Source organism: Macaca thibetana, chromosome 3 (assembly GCF_024542745.1).
Source record: "Macaca thibetana thibetana isolate TM-01 chromosome 3, ASM2454274v1, whole genome shotgun sequence".
NCBI classification, from domain to species: Eukaryota; Metazoa; Chordata; class Mammalia; order Primates; family Cercopithecidae; genus Macaca; species Macaca thibetana.
The window spans coordinates 27,019,166-27,039,165 of NC_065580.1; the positions used below are offsets into that span (position 1 = coordinate 27,019,166).

General features: G+C 47.9%; 2 protein-coding genes across 2 annotated transcripts in view; one reads left to right on the forward strand and one right to left on the reverse strand.

Moving 5' to 3' along the window:
• PODXL (podocalyxin like) overlaps positions 1 to 20,000 on the forward strand; it is a 1,065,326-nt gene that overhangs the window by 473,138 nt on the left and 572,188 nt on the right. The window lies entirely within an intron of this gene.
• The window catches only part of LOC126950803 (basic proline-rich protein-like), a gene marked incomplete at its 3' end in the record, with an annotated part of 538,772 nt that overhangs the window by 470,285 nt on the left and 48,487 nt on the right, over positions 1 to 20,000 (reverse strand). The gene's annotated exons all lie outside the window — the stretch shown is intronic.

Sequence of the window (20,000 nt, forward strand, 5' to 3'; positions counted from 1 at the left end):
TACTACACCATTTCCGCTTTCTAAACACACAAAGGAAAACCATATTTTGCAGTCTCCCTTGCAGTAAGACCAGCGCCACATGAATGAGTTCTACCAATAGGATGAATGGACATGAATGAATGAGCTCTACCAATAGGATGAATGGACGCGATGCAAGACATTTCTAGACCTGATCCTCTACCACAGTTACCTTAGAGGTCATGTGTTTCAGATGTTGTGTCTGCAAGATGAAGACTTAAGTGAAAACCTCTGTACACTAACCACTAACCACTAACACAACTATGCAACAGTATTTCAGATTCAGCTACCATTTGTAGAGCTTTGTCCATGTTACAGGTAATAACATATCTGAAGATGTTCTCTATGCCTATCCTTATCACAAAATAATCTGACCTTCTTTCCAACTCTGGCCACACATTTTGGTCAATAAATCAATCACCTCTTGTTTGTTTTTACAGTATCTTACCAAGAACTTATTCCTTTCATAAGTCAATTGGCAATAAAGAAATAAAGCTGGCCAAGTGCAGTGGCTCACGCCTGTAATCCCAACACTTTGGGAGGCCGAGGTGTACGGATCACGAGGTCAGGAGATTGAGACCATCCTGGGTAACATGGTGAAACCCCATCTCTACTAAAACTACAAAAAATTAGTCGCACGTGGTGGCAGGTGTCTGTAGTCCCAGCTACTCAGGAGGTTGAGGCTGGAGAATGGAGTGAACTCAGGAGGCGGAGCTTGCAGTGAGCCAAGATTGCGCCACTGCATGCCAGCCTGGGAGACAGAGCGGGACTCCATCTCAAAAATAAAAAGGAAAGAAAAGAAAAGGAAAGAAAAGAAAAGAAATAAAGTTTAACTTTAGTAATGAGACACCAACTATTGGCTTAGGGCATCTCTTGCTCTAATTTTCACAACAATCTAATGGATAAATATGATCATCCCCATTTTACAGATAATAATTTAATTTCTTTGAGACTCGAATAAGTTAAATAACTTGTGTTAGTTAAATAACTTGTTGATATAACTAGGCAAATAAAAAGAAGCCAGGGTTTAAACCCAGACTTTCTAATTTCGTGCTTTTATTTAAAACAAAAACAAAAACACTACACTGTCTCTTGACTGTAGGATGAAAAGAAAGAAGAAGAATTTACAACACGATGTGAAGGGTGTCTTTTATGTGTCTTCAAGCCAGACCAGCCTCAGGCTGAAGATAAAGAAATGAGCAAAAATAATCCCTGCCTTGGAGGAGCTCGCACGGAGACAAGTCAGATCTTTGTTTTTCATTGACGTTATTTTTTAGAGCAGTTTTAGGTTTACAGAAAAATTGAGTGGAAAGTCCAGAGAGCTTCCATATACCCCTCCTTGTCCATCCTATTAGTAACATCTTGCACTGATCTGGTATATTTGTTACAATTGATGAGACAAAATTGATACATTATACATTTTTCTTTTGCACGAATTTATTCCCATACAATATTCTAAAAACACCCCTTGGTTTGTGTATAAACTCTTTCCCTTCATTTTTAAATTGCCTTATAACAACTGGTTTCTTGCTTTTCTTTTTTTTTCTTTTTTTCTTTTCTTTTTTTTCATTTGGGCTATTCTCTGAAATCTGCCTTTTTTTTTTTTTTTTTTTTTCAGGAAAAAAAAAAGAGAGATAAAAATGCTGTGTCCAGAGGACAGGGTGGAGAAAAAAAAGACAAAAATAAATAAATAAAGCATCAAATATGAAGATTCCCACAGATAATGCATTTACAAACACACAAATGGTTACAACAAAGACAGCCATGATGAATGGGTATATACATATGTACACATATATATGTACAAATCCTTGCCCAGCAACCAGCTATGGCATCTAGGGAGCTAAGGCCAGTCTTTGCATTTGCCCTGAAGGCTCCCTTCTCCACAGCACCCCTTGTTTTGGGGTTTCATGGAGTACATGAAGCTCCCACAGCTCCTTGGGGGCTGGGCAGGGGATATTGAGATGAGAGGGTCTTGGCTCGCAGAAAAGGGAGAGGAAGGATCCAGGAAAACCATAACCCACACTTCTAAGCCACCCTTGACTACCCTGGGAATCTTGGCCCCTTGGCCCCTTGGGAACCACATCATAGCCCTTGTCCCTTTACAGATAAAAAGGAGATCTATTTCCCACCCAAACCTCCTTCTTCCAGAGCAGGTAGGAAGTAAGGGGAGATCATGAGGGGAGAGTAAGGGGAGATCATGAGGGGAAGAAAATGGCTCCAAGGGGTTGGGGTACATGAGAAACCTCTGTTCTTTTGCAGGCAAGAGCAGAAGAGGAAGCTGGCTGCATTAGGGTTTCCTTCTGTCTGATATCAGGGAAGGCCAGCCGCTAGTCCTCCATAGGTCCAAACCTTGAGGAAAAGGAGGGTAGGGGGTCAGTGCTAACACTTGACATTTCTATGAAGTCATGGCAAATTCCTCCCTGGAGCACCAAGCCCCAATTTTAAAACTGTGCTTGGGCAGGGAGGCTGCTGGAGGACACCACCATCCCGGTGCTCCTGGGCCAGCCAGGAGGGCTGATGTTCCTTTTGGAGAGAGGTAGAGAATGAGGATGAAGATGGAACCCTTTAAAGGAAGACCATGCCTCAAGTCTAAGGATGGAGCCAGCACCTGTCAAGGATGGGGAGGACTTTTCCCAGCAAGAGGAGCTGGAGAAAGAAGAGACTAGAACTTCTTTCCCCTCTTCCCAGCAACAAGCAGCTGGCCAGGTGCTCACCAGGAGGGTGCTGGTGGTGTTGGTGGTGACAGTGAGGCAGATGTCCTTATGATGCCCCACTGCCTTGCAGGGAGTCAAGTTAAGGCACCCTGGGATGCAAGGTTTGTTGCTGTCCCTATCCTGGGAGGATACTGCAGAGGACTGGATGAGTGGTGGCTAAGGCTGCTACTGCTATGTCTGGGAGGCCTGGGCCTGGGCCTGAGCCTGAGCCCCCGCTGCTGTCACTGCCACCTGCCCATGCTGCTGGAGATCAGAAAGGCTGTGTTTGTGCCTATGTTTTCTAAGGGATGTTTCAGATGGACATGCCCAACTGCAGAGAGGTGGGTGTCCTCCTTGATGTGCTTCACTGTGGCATAGACAGGTGCCCTTCTATGAGGCTACATCCATGTATGCTAGATGATAGCTGTGACACTTGGAGGGCTAGTGTCTGCTGTGCCGCTGTGTGTGAGACAGTGAGCTAGAGAGTGTGAAGGCCTTCTCACATCCCAGGGGCACATGCACATGGGCCATCCCTGGCCTGGATCTGTGTGTGCTGCTGGAGGTGGGAAGGCCCCTGGCAGTTGGAGCAGTGGTATGGTTTGGCCCTGAGTGAATACAGAGGTACTGGAGGGGTAGCAGCTGTTGGTGAAGGTCTTGGAGGAATGTGGAACCTGTGGGGCTTACCTTGGTGTGGGGCTTGGAGCATGTCAGCATCTCTAACTTCCAGTAGAATGTTAGTGAACACACTGGCACCTTCATAACATGACGTCAACATTTTCCAGAAGCCCTTTTATTGTATAAAGCAGGGTACACCCAAGGTCATATAGTAAGTTCGTGATAGAGCTGAGATCTGAATCCAGGAGCCCAAGGCTCTGTCCATTTCCTTTTGCCACAGCTCCCCTCACTCTCATAGGTCACGCCATCTTTCTTTCTGATGGTCATCATTCTCCTTAGGGAAGAGGGCCTAAGGCTCATTTATCTCAGGCAGCCCTGTTACCAGCATTGCGGCTTCTTTTGGCCCCATGTGTGGGCAGGGGGTGGGGTGGGGGATGGGAGATAAGAAACCACACTGCCACCTCCAACACCTTCTACCTCCCTCCCGTTAGGCTGACACTGTCTTCTTGGAGAGGTCAAGAACCACCTGCAGGGCTTGTGAGGCAGAGGGAGGAGCAAAGACAATCATGGGAAGCCAGATGTGGAGGGTCAGAGCTGATCAGGCTGTGGCCCCAAGAGAGCCTGAGGGCACCGGACTGGCAGGGGTCCACCCTGTGAACAGCATAGGGATCACCAGGATGCATAGGCTAAGCTGCTCTGACTTGGCCTCCATCCACACCCATCCTGAGGGCAGGGAGGGGTCCAGGGACCAGGGACAGGTGCTGCCAGCAGGGCAGAATGGAGAGATAGAGCTTTATGTTCTCCATGAAACCCCAAAACAAGGGGTGCTGTGGAGAAGGGAGCCTTCAGGGCAAATGCAAAGACTGGCCTTAGCTCCCTAGATGCCATGGTTGGCTGCTGGACAAGGATTTGTACATATATATGTGTACATATGTATATACCCACTCATCATGGCTGTCTTCGTTGTAACCATTTCTGTGTTTATAAATGCATTATCTCTGAGAATCTTCATATGTGATGTTTTATTTATTTTTGTCTTTTTTTTTTCCTCCAGTCTGTCCTTGGGACACAGCATTTTTCTCTCTTTTATTTTTTCCTTAAAAAAAGGCCACAGCTGGCGAGGACTCAGCCTTTATCCTGCTGACAAGCATGGTGTTCTCAGTCAGCCCTGAGATGGTGGGGATGGAAGGCCAGACATACAGGTTAGGACTGAAGTGGGAGTCTTCCATTCTATCATCTCTCTCTTCTTCCTGTCCTCTTATTCCTTCTCCTGTCCAGGACTCTAGAACTTCACTGCAATGACTGCTGTGGAGACGCCAGGGCCAGAGACAGAGTGCAGGAGGGGCAGCATTTGCTAGAAGCAGTGCTGCAGTGCATGCTACTGAAAACCCCAATTCCTCCACACCCACTCCCTTGGGCGCACTGGACAGGAGATGGTGGAGGAAACACAGTACATTATGATGAATGAAAGCTCACAGTTAATATTGGGGCTCACTCCTTTTGTTGTACATTCTATGGGTTTGGACAAAGATATGAGGGCACCTTTTCACCACTACCATTCCATACAGAGCTGTTCCACTGGAGTGGGAATCAGAGAAAGGGTTCATGAAGTCTAAATATAGTTTGGACTTTAAAAATGGATAGAGGCCAGGCACGATGGCTCACATCTATAATTCCAACACTTTAGGAAGCCAAGGCCGGAGGATCACATGAGCCTAGAAGTTCGAGAGCAGCCTGGGAAACAAAGTGAGACCCTGTCTCTAATATAGATAGATATAGATATATAGATATATGGTTACAGTGGTATGCACCTGTAATTCTAGCTACTTGGGAGGCTGAGGCAGGAGGATCCCTTGAGCTCAAGAGTTAGAGGCTGCAGTGAGCTATGGTGGAGTCATTGTACTCCAACCTGGGCAACAGAGCAAGACCCTGTCTCAAAAAAAAAAAAAAAAAAAAAAAGGTGGGGATCAGATTTTCAGAGAGACCACGAACCATAAATAAAACTAAAGAAGAAAGAATATACAAGACATTATTTGACAGATAGTGGGTATGTCACTCTGTTTTAACCAGAGGCTCATTTTTGGAAAGGTGACACTGAGAGTGAACACTAATTTGGCACTGTTATATGCCAGGCAACTGATAAACATTTTATATTATTTCATTTAATCCACAGCATAATTTATAATATAGGTATTACTGGTAGAGGGTCTTCACTGCAAGTTGTCCACATTCTTGGCGTTTTGAACAAAGAATTGGGCAAATTCCACAACAAAGTAAGGAAAGAATGAAGCAATGAAAGAGCAGAAGCAGGGATTTATTGAAAATGAAAGTACACTCCACAGTGCGGGAGCAGGCCCAAGTGACAGCTCAAGGGCCCAGATACGAATCTTCTCGGAACCAAATACCTCCAAGTGGTTTCCCATTGGCCACTTCATGCTCACCTCATGTAAATGAAGTGGCGGCCTGCAATCAGTCTGACTGGTTGCAGAAAGCAGCCTATCAGAGGCTGAAGTGAAGTTACAAAGGTCACACTCCTGTGCAAAGCAATCAGAGGCTAAGGTGAAGTTACAAAGTTGCACTTCTATCCAAATGAAGATTCCACCTGCAATCAGTCTGATTGGTTGCCGACAGCCAATTTTCCATCTGCTAGGCAGAAAAGGTAGGGGGTTTGCAAAAGGAGTAGCCTCTGTTCCTTTTGTTACTTAGGTGTGGAAGGTTAGGGTTTTCCTTTCAATTTAGTTCCAGGAAGTCCATGTGACACAGCCTTAGGTTCCCTGCCTCCAGATCCTATTTTCCTGCCTCATAGGTGTCATCAATACCATTTTAAATTAACAGGTATACAAATTAAAGCTTGGAAGGGGTTTTAAAAATGTTTGCAAGGTGACACAGCAGGTATGCAGAAGATCTGGGATGCAAAGTTGGGCAGAATGAGTCCAGGGTTCTTTGTCTCAGAAACTACACTATAATCCCTGCGTGGTAAAACCAAAATCAGACAGCAGATAAGTAAAAAAGGTAAATTGGGAGCTGTTTGAGATTGAATTGGGTATCATGTCCGGCTAAATGATTGTTTTCTTTCAGCAAAATGGTTTTCAAGAAATGTATATACAAGTATTTTGTTTTAGTAGTTGAGACCAGGAAGCCAAGATAGGTATGGATTTATAGAACCTTGTCTGTTTCATAACAGCTCATCAAGGCTATAAAAACCAAAACGCTGTTTAGGGGAAAGACCTGAGAAAACCCTACTGGGGGACTTTGTCTTGAAGATGATCTGTCAAGTAACCCAAAGAGAGAGGCAGAGAGCTAAGGAAAAACCAGTAAGAGGTCCCTGACATCATTCACATGCTGGCCCAGAAAGGTCTGGGCATGAGATGGTAGCTGTAGGGACTTAAATAAAAGTGAGGTTATGGCAGGAAATGTGAAGGAAGAATTGAGCAGTCCTGGGGATGAGGGAAATGTGTGGAGGGGTTAAGGTAACTGGAGGAATGATGAAACTATGTTTAGAAATCCTAAAGGTCAGAGGAGGGGATAGTGTCAGAGAGAACACAAGCTGGGATTTAAACTCTTGGACACCATCTGGCCAGGGACAATCTGGTGGCACTGTCCAGAAGAGTTGGAAATAAAGTCTCGAGTTTGACAAAAGGGTCAACTGTAGAGTTCCGGATCTGAGCATTGCCTCCACACTACAGATGAGGAGTGCATGCGTGAAACCAGAGAGGGGAAAAGAAATGCCTGGAGCATGCGTGGAGGAAGTTGGCATGATGCAGCAGGGACGGAGAGGGACACTCAGAAAGGTGGCAGGAGGATCAGGTGGGCAGGGCTGAGCCTGGGAGTAAGAGTTCCAGAGGGAAGATTGAGGCATACTTGTAGGCTACACTGCCTTGAGACTGGAGGGGACGGAGGCTAGGACAAGGCCTTTGGGGTCACAAACTGGAGATCACAGAGCAGAGAAGGGAGAAGCAGCAGCCTTGGAGTGGGAGCGGCATCAGGGCTGTGGAAGCAAAGACAGAACGTGCCTTTCTTCGGGCACTGAAGGCCCAAGAGGACGGATGTGCTCAAAGCTCTTGTTCAGACGCCAAGGGGACACACGACATCAGAGCTCAGTGACTGTGAGGACTGGACCCAAGCAGCTGACTCCAACGGGCAGCAAGAAGAGCTGGTCCCCCCAGAGCCCCCAAACACACTGCAGAAAGTGCTGTGGTGGTAACAGCTGCCGCCTCCAGAGAGGAACAACAGGGTGTATGGGGTGAGGGAGGGAGACCAACTCCATGGATATTTTGACTTTCATACCATATATGAGTATTAGCCATTTGAACAAATGAAGCATTAAAAATAGTAACAGATAGAAGAAGTACTGATTAGGACCAAGAACCAGGGCTAAAAGGAGTTAGGGAGCTCCAGGGGAAACAGGTTAGGACTGTGAATGTCAACAGAATCCCACGCATGGAGCCGCACAGAGCCTGGCTCAGCCAGTCTGCCGTGTGTACACACACAAGCATCCATACACAAGTTAGAGGTGGGAAAGCAGTTTTTTCCTCTGAGTAGAGAACATGCAGGAGGCTTAGATCCTGAGATCTGGCTCTACTTTTAATTCCTTCATGAGTTGTAGCAAGAAAAATCAATCAGAAGCAAAGACGAGGCTCCTCCTCCTTTTTCTTCTTTGTCTTTTGGTCTTTTATTCCCTCCTTTCTATTTTTTTTTTAAGGTCTTGATATCATACGCAGTGGATTTAACAAAGTATTAAGAGCCGGTTTTATTTTTTATTGGAAAGAAATGTTAGTTTAACATCAGCCCAAGGAGAACATAATTAGGAAGGCAAATCAGTTCCCAGGAATGATCAAATGGTACATTTCAATACAGATGGTAATGATTTAGGGATTATCCACTGGCTTTGGGTGATTCATGCTAGTGTTCACCTCCATCAGCTCTGCTAACCAGGAGGTAACTGTGGAATCCATAAAATCCTTTAAAGCAAATTCAACACTCCCAGCAGTCACCCAAAGCCTAGTTTTTCCCCATGGGGTTGAATGTACTGTTGTCCATTGTTTGTGTACTCAGAGGGGACAAATGTTAGAGTCAGTACTCAGCATCAGGTCATCAGAATCTGGGGATAGTTTTCTTTGAAACTCATTCTGTGCTCTCACTCTGTCACCATCCATACATGTGTGTGCACACACACAGCAAGTGTGAGAAATGATAATATCCCAGGGTAATATCATTGCTGAGTATAGGTGTTAATAATTCAGTTACTCTCTTCAAGCCCAGGTCGATGTCTTACAGCACCCCTGTGCCCCACGCCCACACAAACAGGAAGCCAGCTTTGCTTGGAATGATTGGTTGCTGGTTTTTGCTCCCTTAGATAGTTTAAGTTCCAGGAGTCTCTTGAGTTCTAGAGTTAAGTTATTGAAATGGGAGAAAAAGCCAGTGACAGAAAAGGTAACAACCTATGGGCTGGATTCTGCCAGTTTAGAGCTGGGTGCCGGCGCTGGACTGCAGACAGCATCTCATTCATTGTTTCTGTTTTCTGATGCCATCATGGCAGCCTCATAGAGCAGGGGAAGTAAGCTGGCCAAGTCCGGGGCAGAGTGGGGCTCCAGGAGGATAGGGCAGGAGGCTGAGCTCAGGCTGCACTTTACTCTGGCAAGGGCACCAGGACCACAGGCTTCAGTGGTCAAGTCCAATACAAGGCAGGTGGTCAGGCAAAGATTTTGTGCATTCTGAGTGTAAGAGGCAGTCCTGGAGATGCAGTTTGTGGACTAGAAGTTTCAGAATTTAAGGATTTTCCAAAACTTTGCAGAAACAATCCAGCAGCCTGTTTGACAGTGTAGACCTGTCCTGAACACTTCAGGATGTTTGTTCATCCTCTACACCAAATTCACTTCTCACTCACCAAATATGCCTCGAGTGCTTTAGGATAAAGAGGCTCAAAGCACTATGGGAGCTTCAAAGAAGGGGCCATTAACTCTGCCTGGGAATTCTGGGGAAGGCTGCAGTTTGACCTCATGGCTCCTGGAGGAGTTCCTGGCAGCAGGAACAAGTGTCTGACAATTGCCTTCTGAAATGAGCTCAGAAATCCAGAAACAAGCCTTTCACTTGAGAATTAAGCCTTATTTGGGCATAATTAGGCTTCTGTGTTTGGAGTACCCGGGCTGCGTATAGGACAATCTGCTTCTTTGGATGACTCCACCAACTGGAGAGAAACCAAGTACCTTTCACAACCCAGGCAGCAGGATCAGGACGTGGGGTGTTTTGCACATTCCAGGAGCCCTTCTGGCATAAGAACATTGGAGAGAAAGAATTCACTAATATTAATGTTGAAGACTCTGGCGTCCAGACAGGATCTTGCACTCTGAAAACTCTGGCCCACCATGATAGTAGGCAGCAATGGGAAATGAGTCAGAGAGAATGATTTATCTTCCTCCCCAGGAAGCCTGCACAGCATCACAATGCCTATCTCTTCTAGGTGATCCTTATTTACTAAGAGTTCCAGATTCCAAGATGGCCCCATACATACAGCCCAGGAGAAAGGAGCTGCACCAGACACACTGGAATTTGAGCTTTAACTGTCCCACTAAAGCTTGTCAGCTGTGTGTTCCCCACAGGAGTACTTCCCTCTCTGCAAAGAGAAAGAATTAAAGACTCTCCTTCCCGTAAGAGGATCACGATGGCCTTTAGCACACACTTCTGCCCTGACTGTGTGTGCCACTGAAGCAAAACCAACCTCCTGCCAGAGGGTGCCTGCCAAGAGGTCAGCAGCAAGATAAGCCAGCCCAGGAAATCTGGATCCAGGTGTGGACAAGGGTGGATCAGAAGCAAGAAGGCCAGGAAAGCAATTCAAGAGGGCAGGAAACATCTGGAAGGTTCATGCCTCCCTTGAGGGCTTTGAGGGATGGATGTTGTCCTGTCTGGTATCAGGAAGCAGGGCTCTAGCCACGAGCTCCAAAGAGCTGGTACAGAACTGTCTCTGGGGCTTGAATGGACGAAGCCCAGAGGCCAGTAACTGAAGCCAAGGAATAAATTCAGAGTGGGAGAAGAAAGGGCAATTAGACGCTGCGTTGGTTTGGAAAACTACTGGGCTAGGACCAAGATTATAACTTAACAGTCAAACATAACAACAATGGTAAACATAAGGGGTTCATTCTTCTAACATTCAACAATCTTGCTATGCTCCAGGGGTACAGATAAATAAAACTATTCCCTTATGGCAAGGAGCTCACAGAAAGTTGGAGGAAAACAGCCCTGTAAACTCAACATTTTAACAGAGCAACTGGAATGCTTTAGGATAAAGAGGCTCAAAGTTCCATGGGAGCTTCATGGAAGGGGCCATTAACTCTGCCTGGGAATCCTGGGGAAGGCTGCACAGAGGTGGAGACATTTTGAACTGTGTTTTGAATGATGAATACCAGGTTCCTCGGTTGGAAAGAGAGGCAAGCGTTCCAAACAGAACAGAGAGAATACCATGGGCAAAAGCAGAGCTCTGTGCAGGACTGTAGCACGTCATCAGAGTATGGAGTATTGGTGTGAGGGATCCTTAGAGGAGAAGCAGAGGGCCAGGGGGAGGTGGGGAGGGGAGAGAGACGACAGGACCAAATCAGGGAGAGTCAGCATAGCTGGTCTGAATGTGGACCTGACCCACAGATGGCAAGGGGCCGCTGAGAGTCTGTTGACATTGATTAGGCTTCTTTGGTTATAAGCAACAGAAACAAGGTCTCACTGAAGCAAGAAAAAAGCATGTCATAGAGGGAAAACAGGTGGTTCCCACACCTGATGGAGAATGGGGAGTGTAGGGAAGGGACTGGAATCAGGGCTGGCCTGGACTGCAGACAGCAGGAACAGGCCACAATGTCTTTAAGGAGCTGTTGCCCCCAGGACAAGTCAATTTCACCACACTCCACTGGCCAGCCACAGTCCAGGGGTCTGGCACAGGGCTGGGGTCACATGCCCGCCTCCTGGTTGGCAGTCTTACCAAGATCATCCACTGTGGGTGGTGCTTCCCCAAAAGGAAATCAGGGTTCTAGAACCAGTAGAAGGGGATTGACACAGGTGCTGCCAGAGCTTGATACTTGTGTGCTTCTAGTCTTTAAGCCAGAAAATGACAAACACACAGTGCAGGGACCACCTAACTTTTCCTATAAATGGCCAGAGAGTAAATATTTTCAGCCTTGTGGGTCATATGGTCTCTAAGGCAGCTACTCAACTTGGCTGTTATAGCCCAAAGCAGACAGACCACACATAGACCAATGTGTTTACTGCATGCCAGGAAAGCTATATTAATAAAAACATACAGTGGGCCCAACTGACCCCTGGTTTAGAGCCATATTAGGGCATAAGAGAAATACAGAAGGTTAGGAAACTGAAAGGAAAGAGATCAAACCAGAAACTGGTCTGCCTATAAAACTATGTCCTGGCCAGACGCGGTGGCTCACGCCTGTAATCCCAGCATTTTGGGAGGCCAAGGTGGGCGGATTGCCTGAGCTCAGGAGTTTGAGACCAGCCTAGGCAACACGGTGAACCCCCGTCTCTACTAAAATACAAAAAAATTAGCCAGGCATGGTGGCGTGTGCCTGTAGTCCCAGCTACTTGGGAGGCTGAGGCAGGAGAAATGCTTGAAGCCAGGAGGCGGAGGTTGCAGTGAGCCGAGATTGCGCCACTGTACTCCAGCCTGGGTGACAGAGTGAGAGAGACTCGGTCTCAAAAAAAAAAAAAAAAAAAAAAAAAAAAAATCCTATGGGCTGTCATGCTAAGTGTGGCAAAGCTTTACAAACTTCCTTTTCACAAGCATTAAGTTCTGTTTCTTCATGCATTCAACTTGTTTCTTAATTGTTTGTTTCCGAAGTGGGTTCCATTTGTTCGGTGTGTTTTGTAAGCCCTTCATCCTGGCAAAGGTAGCCGCAGTTCTCCTCAGCAGGATACCAGGCACGTATTGACTGTTTTTTGAAAAAATTGCACTGTAACCACAGGTTTCCCGGTGTGGTACACCTGTATTTATTGGAGTCAGTTTTTAGAAATACAACAATACAACTGCTTCCACACTTTCCGGGTTGCTGTTTTACTCCCTGCTTGCAACCCTCGGAGCCTTTCTCGGTACTGCTCTAAGTCATGACAGCTCGGGCAAGAAGTGGCTGGAACGCAGAGATGGTGTGCACAACCGTGGCCAGGCAAAAGCCTAGCCCTCTTTTGTAATCACCTCTTCGGTGTGAGGCAATATGCTGTGAATTAGTGTGTTCCAGGCCCAGAGTGGTAACATATGGTGTATCTCTGCTCATTCTACATTAAATCCTGACATTTTGCAGCTGTCAAGATAAAGCTGTTTATATGAGTAACATTGTAGTTTGTTTATAGGGAAATAATGTGTAGTAAGTTATGATTAATCAAGGTGTCTCAAATCTGCTGGAGGCTTCTAAATAGATTTGTTTTCACTGCCGTGCTTTTCGTCTCCTAAATCAGGGGTTTAGTTGCCCCCCACCTCCTTTGTCCGGCTCCTGTTTGTGGTCTTGTCCCCTGTGAGATGGATGAAGAGTGAAGCCAGGCCACAGAGAAGCAAGAAAATTCAGGATACGGCGTGTGCTAGGTGACAGGAAGGACTCACCTGAACTCTTCCAAATCCCAGAAAGCTCATCAGAGAACCGCTGTCTTCCTCATTCCAGTATCTCTGTGTTTGGAACCCAGATCTCCAATAGCCCATCCTCCTGAGGACTTGCAAGTAGGTGTCCAAGGCTCCTGCAGGACATACAGTCCATTTAGTTTTGGTTTTCTGGGGTCCAAGAGGTCGTGGGGCCTTGAGGCAGTACAGATTTGAGGGGTCTCAAGTTCTAGAGATCATAGGATCTCCTTGTGTCTGTAGCTCTGGGTTCGAATGTCCTCTCTGGAGGATAATTACTTGGAACTCCAGACTCCTAAAAGTGGGGAAGACCCTTAATGAAGCCTTGCAGGACCTTCCTCCTACAGCAAGATTCCTTCAGCATCGCTGACAGCTGGTCTCAGGCCACTGCCTACTCTCTTTCGACAGGAAAAAGCAAGGTAACTTGTAAGATTGGGGAAGTTCAAAAACTGGGAGGAAATCTACCTCTAACCTTATGCTACATCCATCCTAGTTTTGCCCTCAGGAGCAACTTGGAACTGGCTGATTGATGTTTCACACAAAAATCCTTCAGATCTTGGTTGACAGCCACCATGTCCTCTGCAGGCCAAGCCTCACAGCTCTTAGGAGTAATCCTTGCAGGGTCTAGTTCCCCTCCACTCCAGCCACACTCCCCCAGCACCTGCTGGCTTGTTTTTATTCACTGGGGAAGGTGGGCTCAGAATGGGCCCATCTCAATTGTCCAAGCTGACTGGAAGCACCAGCTGATCTCTCTCCCTCTTTTCAGTCCCTTCTGAGGCTCACCATGGAGATGTGGTCTGATGCCAGTGTGAGTAATAGAGGTCTTACAATAATCATCATCACTACCAGCCCTGACATTTCTATAGAACTTAACATTTTCAAAGTACTTTCCCTTTGTTCAGGTGCAATTATCCTGCCAACGCAGCATCTCGGCACCAGAGTATCTCTCAAGCACTAGGTATGCTTATTCTGTGCCTGGGAGCCAAATGTGCAGACATTGTTCCAAAATGAATATTTGCATGCATGGATGCACGCTTGGATCTACACACATGCGCATCTCTCTGTGCTGCGCATGCAGCGATCCCTGTCCCTAAGCTGGCCACATGGTGAAGTGACAACCAGCAGTCCAGGCCACTAAGTGGAGTTTGACCTGTGGACTGGAAAACGCACACATCAGGCAGGTTCCCCCAGCTCTGCTGGTGGTGCAGCAGAGAGGACCAGCTGCCTCTTTGGCCATGGAGGCAGAGCCAGCAGTCACAGGAAGAGGAAGGAAGCTACTGCAGCATCACATGCCTGCTGCCTCCCGTGCCTTCCAGGGCACACAGGAGGCAGCTGGTTGGAAGGCAGCAAGAGAGGCAGGGAAGGTAGGAGCTTGCTGCTGAGAGAGCAAGGTGAGTCCCCGGTTGGGGAAGGGATGTCAGATCATCACCCGACTCCTTTTCAGCACATCGCCTGCCCTCCCCAAAGTACTCGCTCCTTGGCTGTGCTTCCAGAAGTGCCACTGGGAATGATCTAGGAAAGGACAGATGGCCCTGAGGGGAGTCCAAAGAGATGCCCCCAGGTCAGCACAGAGGGGAGGTAATGAAGCCACTGGGGAAGCCTGGGCAGGATGGTGCGGAGGGGCAGAAAGAGCATGGGGACGGTTTTGAGAGCAGTCCGCCCAGAGAGGTAGGTTAACGGACCTTGCCAGGGCCCAGTGGTAGAGCTTAGGTTGGAAGATACTGAGTTCGGCATCACTAAGCCCTCCTTCCTGAGGTCCAGAGGGTCTCCCAGTCATTTTGTCTCCTTAACCAGAGAGCTTAAAGATCCCCTCCAATCTTGCCATGTGGCAAACAGAGAGAAGCACCAAGCATCCCCTTTCATAGGTAAAAGGACATAGGAAAGACAAAGTAAGGGGTCAAGGACACCTAGCAAGGGCCACAGGACGCAGGAAGAAAGGGCTACGGCAGAGGGCAGTGCCTTCTGAAAAGGAACAGGCAAATAGGCAAAGAAGGAAAGCCAATCAGGAAATGCACTCTCTCCCTGCCCCCGCCACTGCCCCACCTCCCTCTTCCTGCAGAGACAGCAGAGCGAGCCTCTTGTTGGAAATTAATATCGCACGGGACAGTTAATCAAAGCTGAACCACCCCCACCCCAGTGAGTGAGTGGTGTTTGGAGCAGAGCTGACAGCCTGGCAGATGAAGGAACGGAGGCAACCCCTCCCGCTGCCAGAGTCTACCTGCAGTGGGGAGGGGGCTGCAGGGGGAAGCACACAGCCAATTTCTCCCCATAAAAAATGATATGATGTGAAAAACCATTTACTGCACATTAGGATCCACAGTTGGACCATTTGTATGTTTTACTGGGATGGTTATGTCACTAAATGAAGCCTGAAAAATCCATCATGGGCGGGGAGCCTGACAGTGGCCCGGTCAGGGAAGGGGAGCTGGTAGGGGGTAGCCGGGCAGGAGAAGACGAAAGGGAAGGGCTGCCCTTTGTTGCTGTTGTGGGGGAACCCACATCTGGACACTGTCCTTTAGGTCACTCAGTTTCACAGCAGAGGGTCTCGTGAACCACCCGTCACCTCTGCAGTTAGTTGCCTTCTTAAATAAAAAGCTCCAAGGGTCCCTGTACCCCAGTCCTTCTTTACATCTTCTGGGAATGCACTAATCTGACACCTGCCATTCAACAAGCAACTTTTAATTAAATGCCAGTGTGCTGGGCACTGAGCTGGGGACCCAGAGGTGACAACAGTCCTGTCCTGGCCATTGCCGATCAGGACCTTCCTTCTCCAGCCCTTGAGCCTCCATCAAGCCCCACTTGTTAGAGAATGAAGCCACTGAGAAGCACCTTGAAGGTTGGGGTGGCAGGTAGTGGTGGGAGTGGAATATGGCGGGAGAGAAGTGTGCAAATGTCACTTGATCTATTAATCAGGGCCTTGTTAATTAAACTGGAGCCAGCCATCTGAAATGCCAATTCTAACTTTAGTTGCCTGCCTATATCTCTCCCCTTGCCTCTGAGCAGAGGCAAGGCCTCAGCAGCCTCTGGCCTTAGCAAACTAATTGGCACCATGTGGTGGGATTCCAGGGGTGGAGCACCTTCCCGGCCTCCCCATCATACCACTGACACCTGTCACACATACCTCTTCAATCCCAGAGCCCAGGGAGCCAAGCCCAAGTGTCTGGCCCAAGTTCCTTATACAGGTAAGGAAACTGAGGCCAGGTACTAGAACTCTCTTCTCCTTATTCCCAGTTTACTCCTCCATGTCCTGCTGCTGCTTTAGACCCAAGCTATGCAAGCACAAAGGCACCCCAGATCCCTCTGTCATCTTCCCTGACCACTACTGTATGGCTATACCACACTGGTCACAAGAAGTAGGATGGGGCTCAGGGCTTTGCTAGTACACAGAGCATTCTGATCTCAGCCTCCAGCTCCACCACCTATTCTTCCCTTTTCAAATTACATGGTCCCTTGGCACCGCCAAATTGTGAAATAAGGACATGAACTGTGGGGACTAGTATAACACAAGAAATTCCAGGTGCGTAAATAAGAGGGCCAGGAATGTCACCGGATGTCAGGGGAGTAGATGGACTGATGAGAGCACCTGTCTGGATTCCCAGAAGCATGAACTGCCTTGAGGTGGCTGGAGGACAGGATGAAAAGGACAATCAATGAAGGAACTGGGAACAACACGTGGCAGCCAAGTGGACTGGTGTGATGCTGGTTTTGTTACAAGTTCATTTGAAGACAAATCAGACACTCCATTTACATGGAATTGACTCTGCTGTTCAATTCATCTTTCCAGGTGGAGGAAATGGATTCCGGAAAGAAAACTCCTGCATAGCAGGCAGCATGGATGTGGCATGCCCAGTCCTGACACATGCAATGTCCCGCGGAGAGTGAGTGAGACATGACTCTCTTGGGGGCCTGAGCCCAAGGAGATTGTCCACAGCACAGGGAGCAGGCCCCAGGTCCAGGGGTGGCCTGGCGGGGGGCAGGCACACAGATTCAGGCACTACACAGCCTTGGGTTAAATCTCACTTCTGCTGCTTACTCCATGTGTGACCTTGAGCAATTTCATTAACCTCTCCCTCAGTTTTCCCATCAGTGAAATGGAGATGTTAATAACATCCACCTTGTAAAGCTATCTAAGGGTTTGGTAGATGAATATTTGGAAGTGTTTAGAACAGTGCCTGGCATAGAAAATGCTATAGAAGTGTTCAATAAACTAAGTAAGTCTGATATAACCAAGAAAAGCCCTGAGCCTGGTGTGGTGGCTCACACCTGTAATCCCAACACTTTGGGAAGCCGAGGCAGAAGGATCATTCGAGCCCAGGAGTTCGAGACCAGCCAGACCAACATAGGAAGACCCTGTGTCTACAAAATACTAAAACAAATCAGCTAGCTATGGTGGCATGTGCCTGTAGTCCCAGCTGCTCAGGAGGCTGAGGTAGGAGGATCACCTGAGCCCAGGAGGCTGAGGTTGCAGTGGGCTGAGATTATGCCATTACACTCCAGCCTGGGTGACAGGAAGAAAAGAAAAAAGGAGAGGGGAGGGAAGGTGGGAGGGAAGGTGGGAGGGAAGGGGGGAGGGAGGGGGAGGGAGGGGGAGGGAAGGGGGGAGGGAGGGGGAGGGAGGGGGAGGGAAGGGGGAGGGAGGGGGGGGAGGGGGGGGGAGGGGGAGGGAAGGGGGGGAGGGAGGGGGAGGGAGGGGGAGGGATGGTGGATGGAGAGGGAGGGGGAAAGAAAGGAAGGCGGGGGAGGGGGGAAGTGGACGGGAAGGGGAAGGAGGAAGAGAAGGGGGGAAGGGGAGGGGGAGAGTGAGGCCCAAAATAAAGACAGGAATGTTTTTCAACAAGGCATTTGTTTATGGGTAACACTGGGAAGGAGTGAAGAGGACAACCACCCTCGCACTCTGTGACATGGGTGTCCTCATGGCCCCCAGCTCCTGTCATGTATGTGCAGGCGTACTCCGTGACCTAAGGATGTTGCTTATGAAATAAGTTCCTATGACATGCATCTGATTTCTTATTCGATTTCAGGATAAAATTAGGGTTGTGTCTGTTAAGGGGAAAATGTGCCCTCAAATACAAGAAACTCCCTAGAGAAAGCCTGTTAAAAATCACATATTTAAAAGAACATCAATATTTTTCTGACAGAGTATTAGTGACAATAAATAAATTGCCAAATAGGACTGCAGACTAGCCGGACAGTTCAGTATTTGAATGACAGTTTAAGGTCTCATGGGAAATAGCAGTGACAGCTGAACATGTCACCAATGATGTGGCCTCAATTGTCTCTCAATATATGAGAGGCTCCTGCTGGGAGAGGCAGTCAGGCCAAGGACGGCCAGGCAGGGAAGATCAAGGCTGGGAGAATGGGCCACCCACTGTGGGGGCTGCCTGCAGCCCAGAGCCCTCTGTCTAGGTAGGGCAGAGAACAAGGTCTAGGAGTGGGACCGAAGAGCCAAGGTCAAGGTATGTCCAGACTGTTGTCAATGAGCCAGAGGCTGACCTGAGTGGAGACCCAGGATGCTATGATAAGACTTCTGGAGACAGATGGTGTTTGCATCAGGGGGACATTCAGGCCACTTAGTAGGGCTGATGAGGGGAAATCCAAGAAACTGGACCCAGCTCTGGGAAATAAATGAGGCAAAGGAGGTTAGGAGTCCAGGGCTCAGGGGTAGGGCCCAACCCCTGCCATGGGAAGAAAGGAGGAGGAAAAAGGCATGAGGAGCCCAAGGGATGGGGCAGTAGGTTGTTTCCAAACTCTCCCAGGCAGTGGGGCAAGGGCCCTTCATAAGAAGTATATACTCCTTGGTCCGAACTCAGGGCAGCAGAATGGTCAGGACTGGTATAGATGGGGAGAGAGATGTATTGGTTGAACCCTCAAGTCGTAGCACTTCTCCCAGAGGTCGCAGTGGGCTAATATACATCATTGTCATAGCTTAAAGTCTGCTCCTGGGACTCTCCAGAAGTAGTTGTCCTTTAGAAATACACAGATCACTCTGGAGATGCAGAAATCTAGCCCAAGGCTAACAGCCCTGACACCGTGCAGGAGAACAAATACTGGAACCCACTGTGGACAAAATAGGGCATGACTTCCCAAACCACCTGGCCTAGGGCACTTGAACCAGAGTCTTTCTACATCACATTGACTTAGCAAGAATGTGAGACATAATTAGCTTACCCCTGATCCACAAACCTTGCTGACAGACATTGTTTTAAAATGTTCTGTGAACACAAAACTGTTTATGAAGTTTTGGTGGCGAGAGAGGTAGAAGACATTGATTACAGACCGTCACCATGTATGTATTTCATGTTTCAATTTTTCACAATAACTGTGTTACGTTTATGATTCAAAGGTATGTTAGGCCGGGCACAATGGCTCACACCTGTAATCCCAGCACTTTGGGAGGCCAAGGTGGGTGGATCACCTAAGGTCAGCAATTCAAGACTAGCCTGACCAACATGGCAAAACCCCATCTCTACTAAAAATACAAAAATTAGCCGAGGGCTGTGGCAGGTGCCTGTAATCCCAGCTACTCGGGAGGCTAAGGCAAGAGAATCGCTTGAACCCAGGAGGCAGAGGCTGCAGTGAGCTGAGATTGTGCCACTGCACTCCAGCCTGGGCAACAGAGCGAGACTCAATCGCAAAAAAAAATTAAGAAATAAAAACATGAAAAATAAAAGGTATGTTAAAATAGAATGTCTTATGGAAAGTCATTTAGGACTTTTGGAAAATAACTTCTGGAAGCTTCAGTAGGAGTCCGTTCATAAGAGTTTCTGGTGATTTTGCACCATTGGAACAGTTGCTATACCCAGAAAGGAGAGTTTGTAATAGGCAGCTGTAGAGGGAAGCCCCTCCTTGTCTCTCTAACTCACCCCACGAATTAGGAACTTCTAGCCCTGCTGAGCTGTTAGGAGAATGCTGCCCCTCCAGTGAGTCCCTCCTACTCTGAAAGACAGTGGTCAATGATTGGACGAGCAGGCTTCACATCTCCTGGGATCAGTTCATCTTCTCCCAGCAGAGTTACCTTGTTTAAGATGGTGCACACCTCGGGCCTCTCTCCCTGTCTGGGGTCCCTGTCTGAG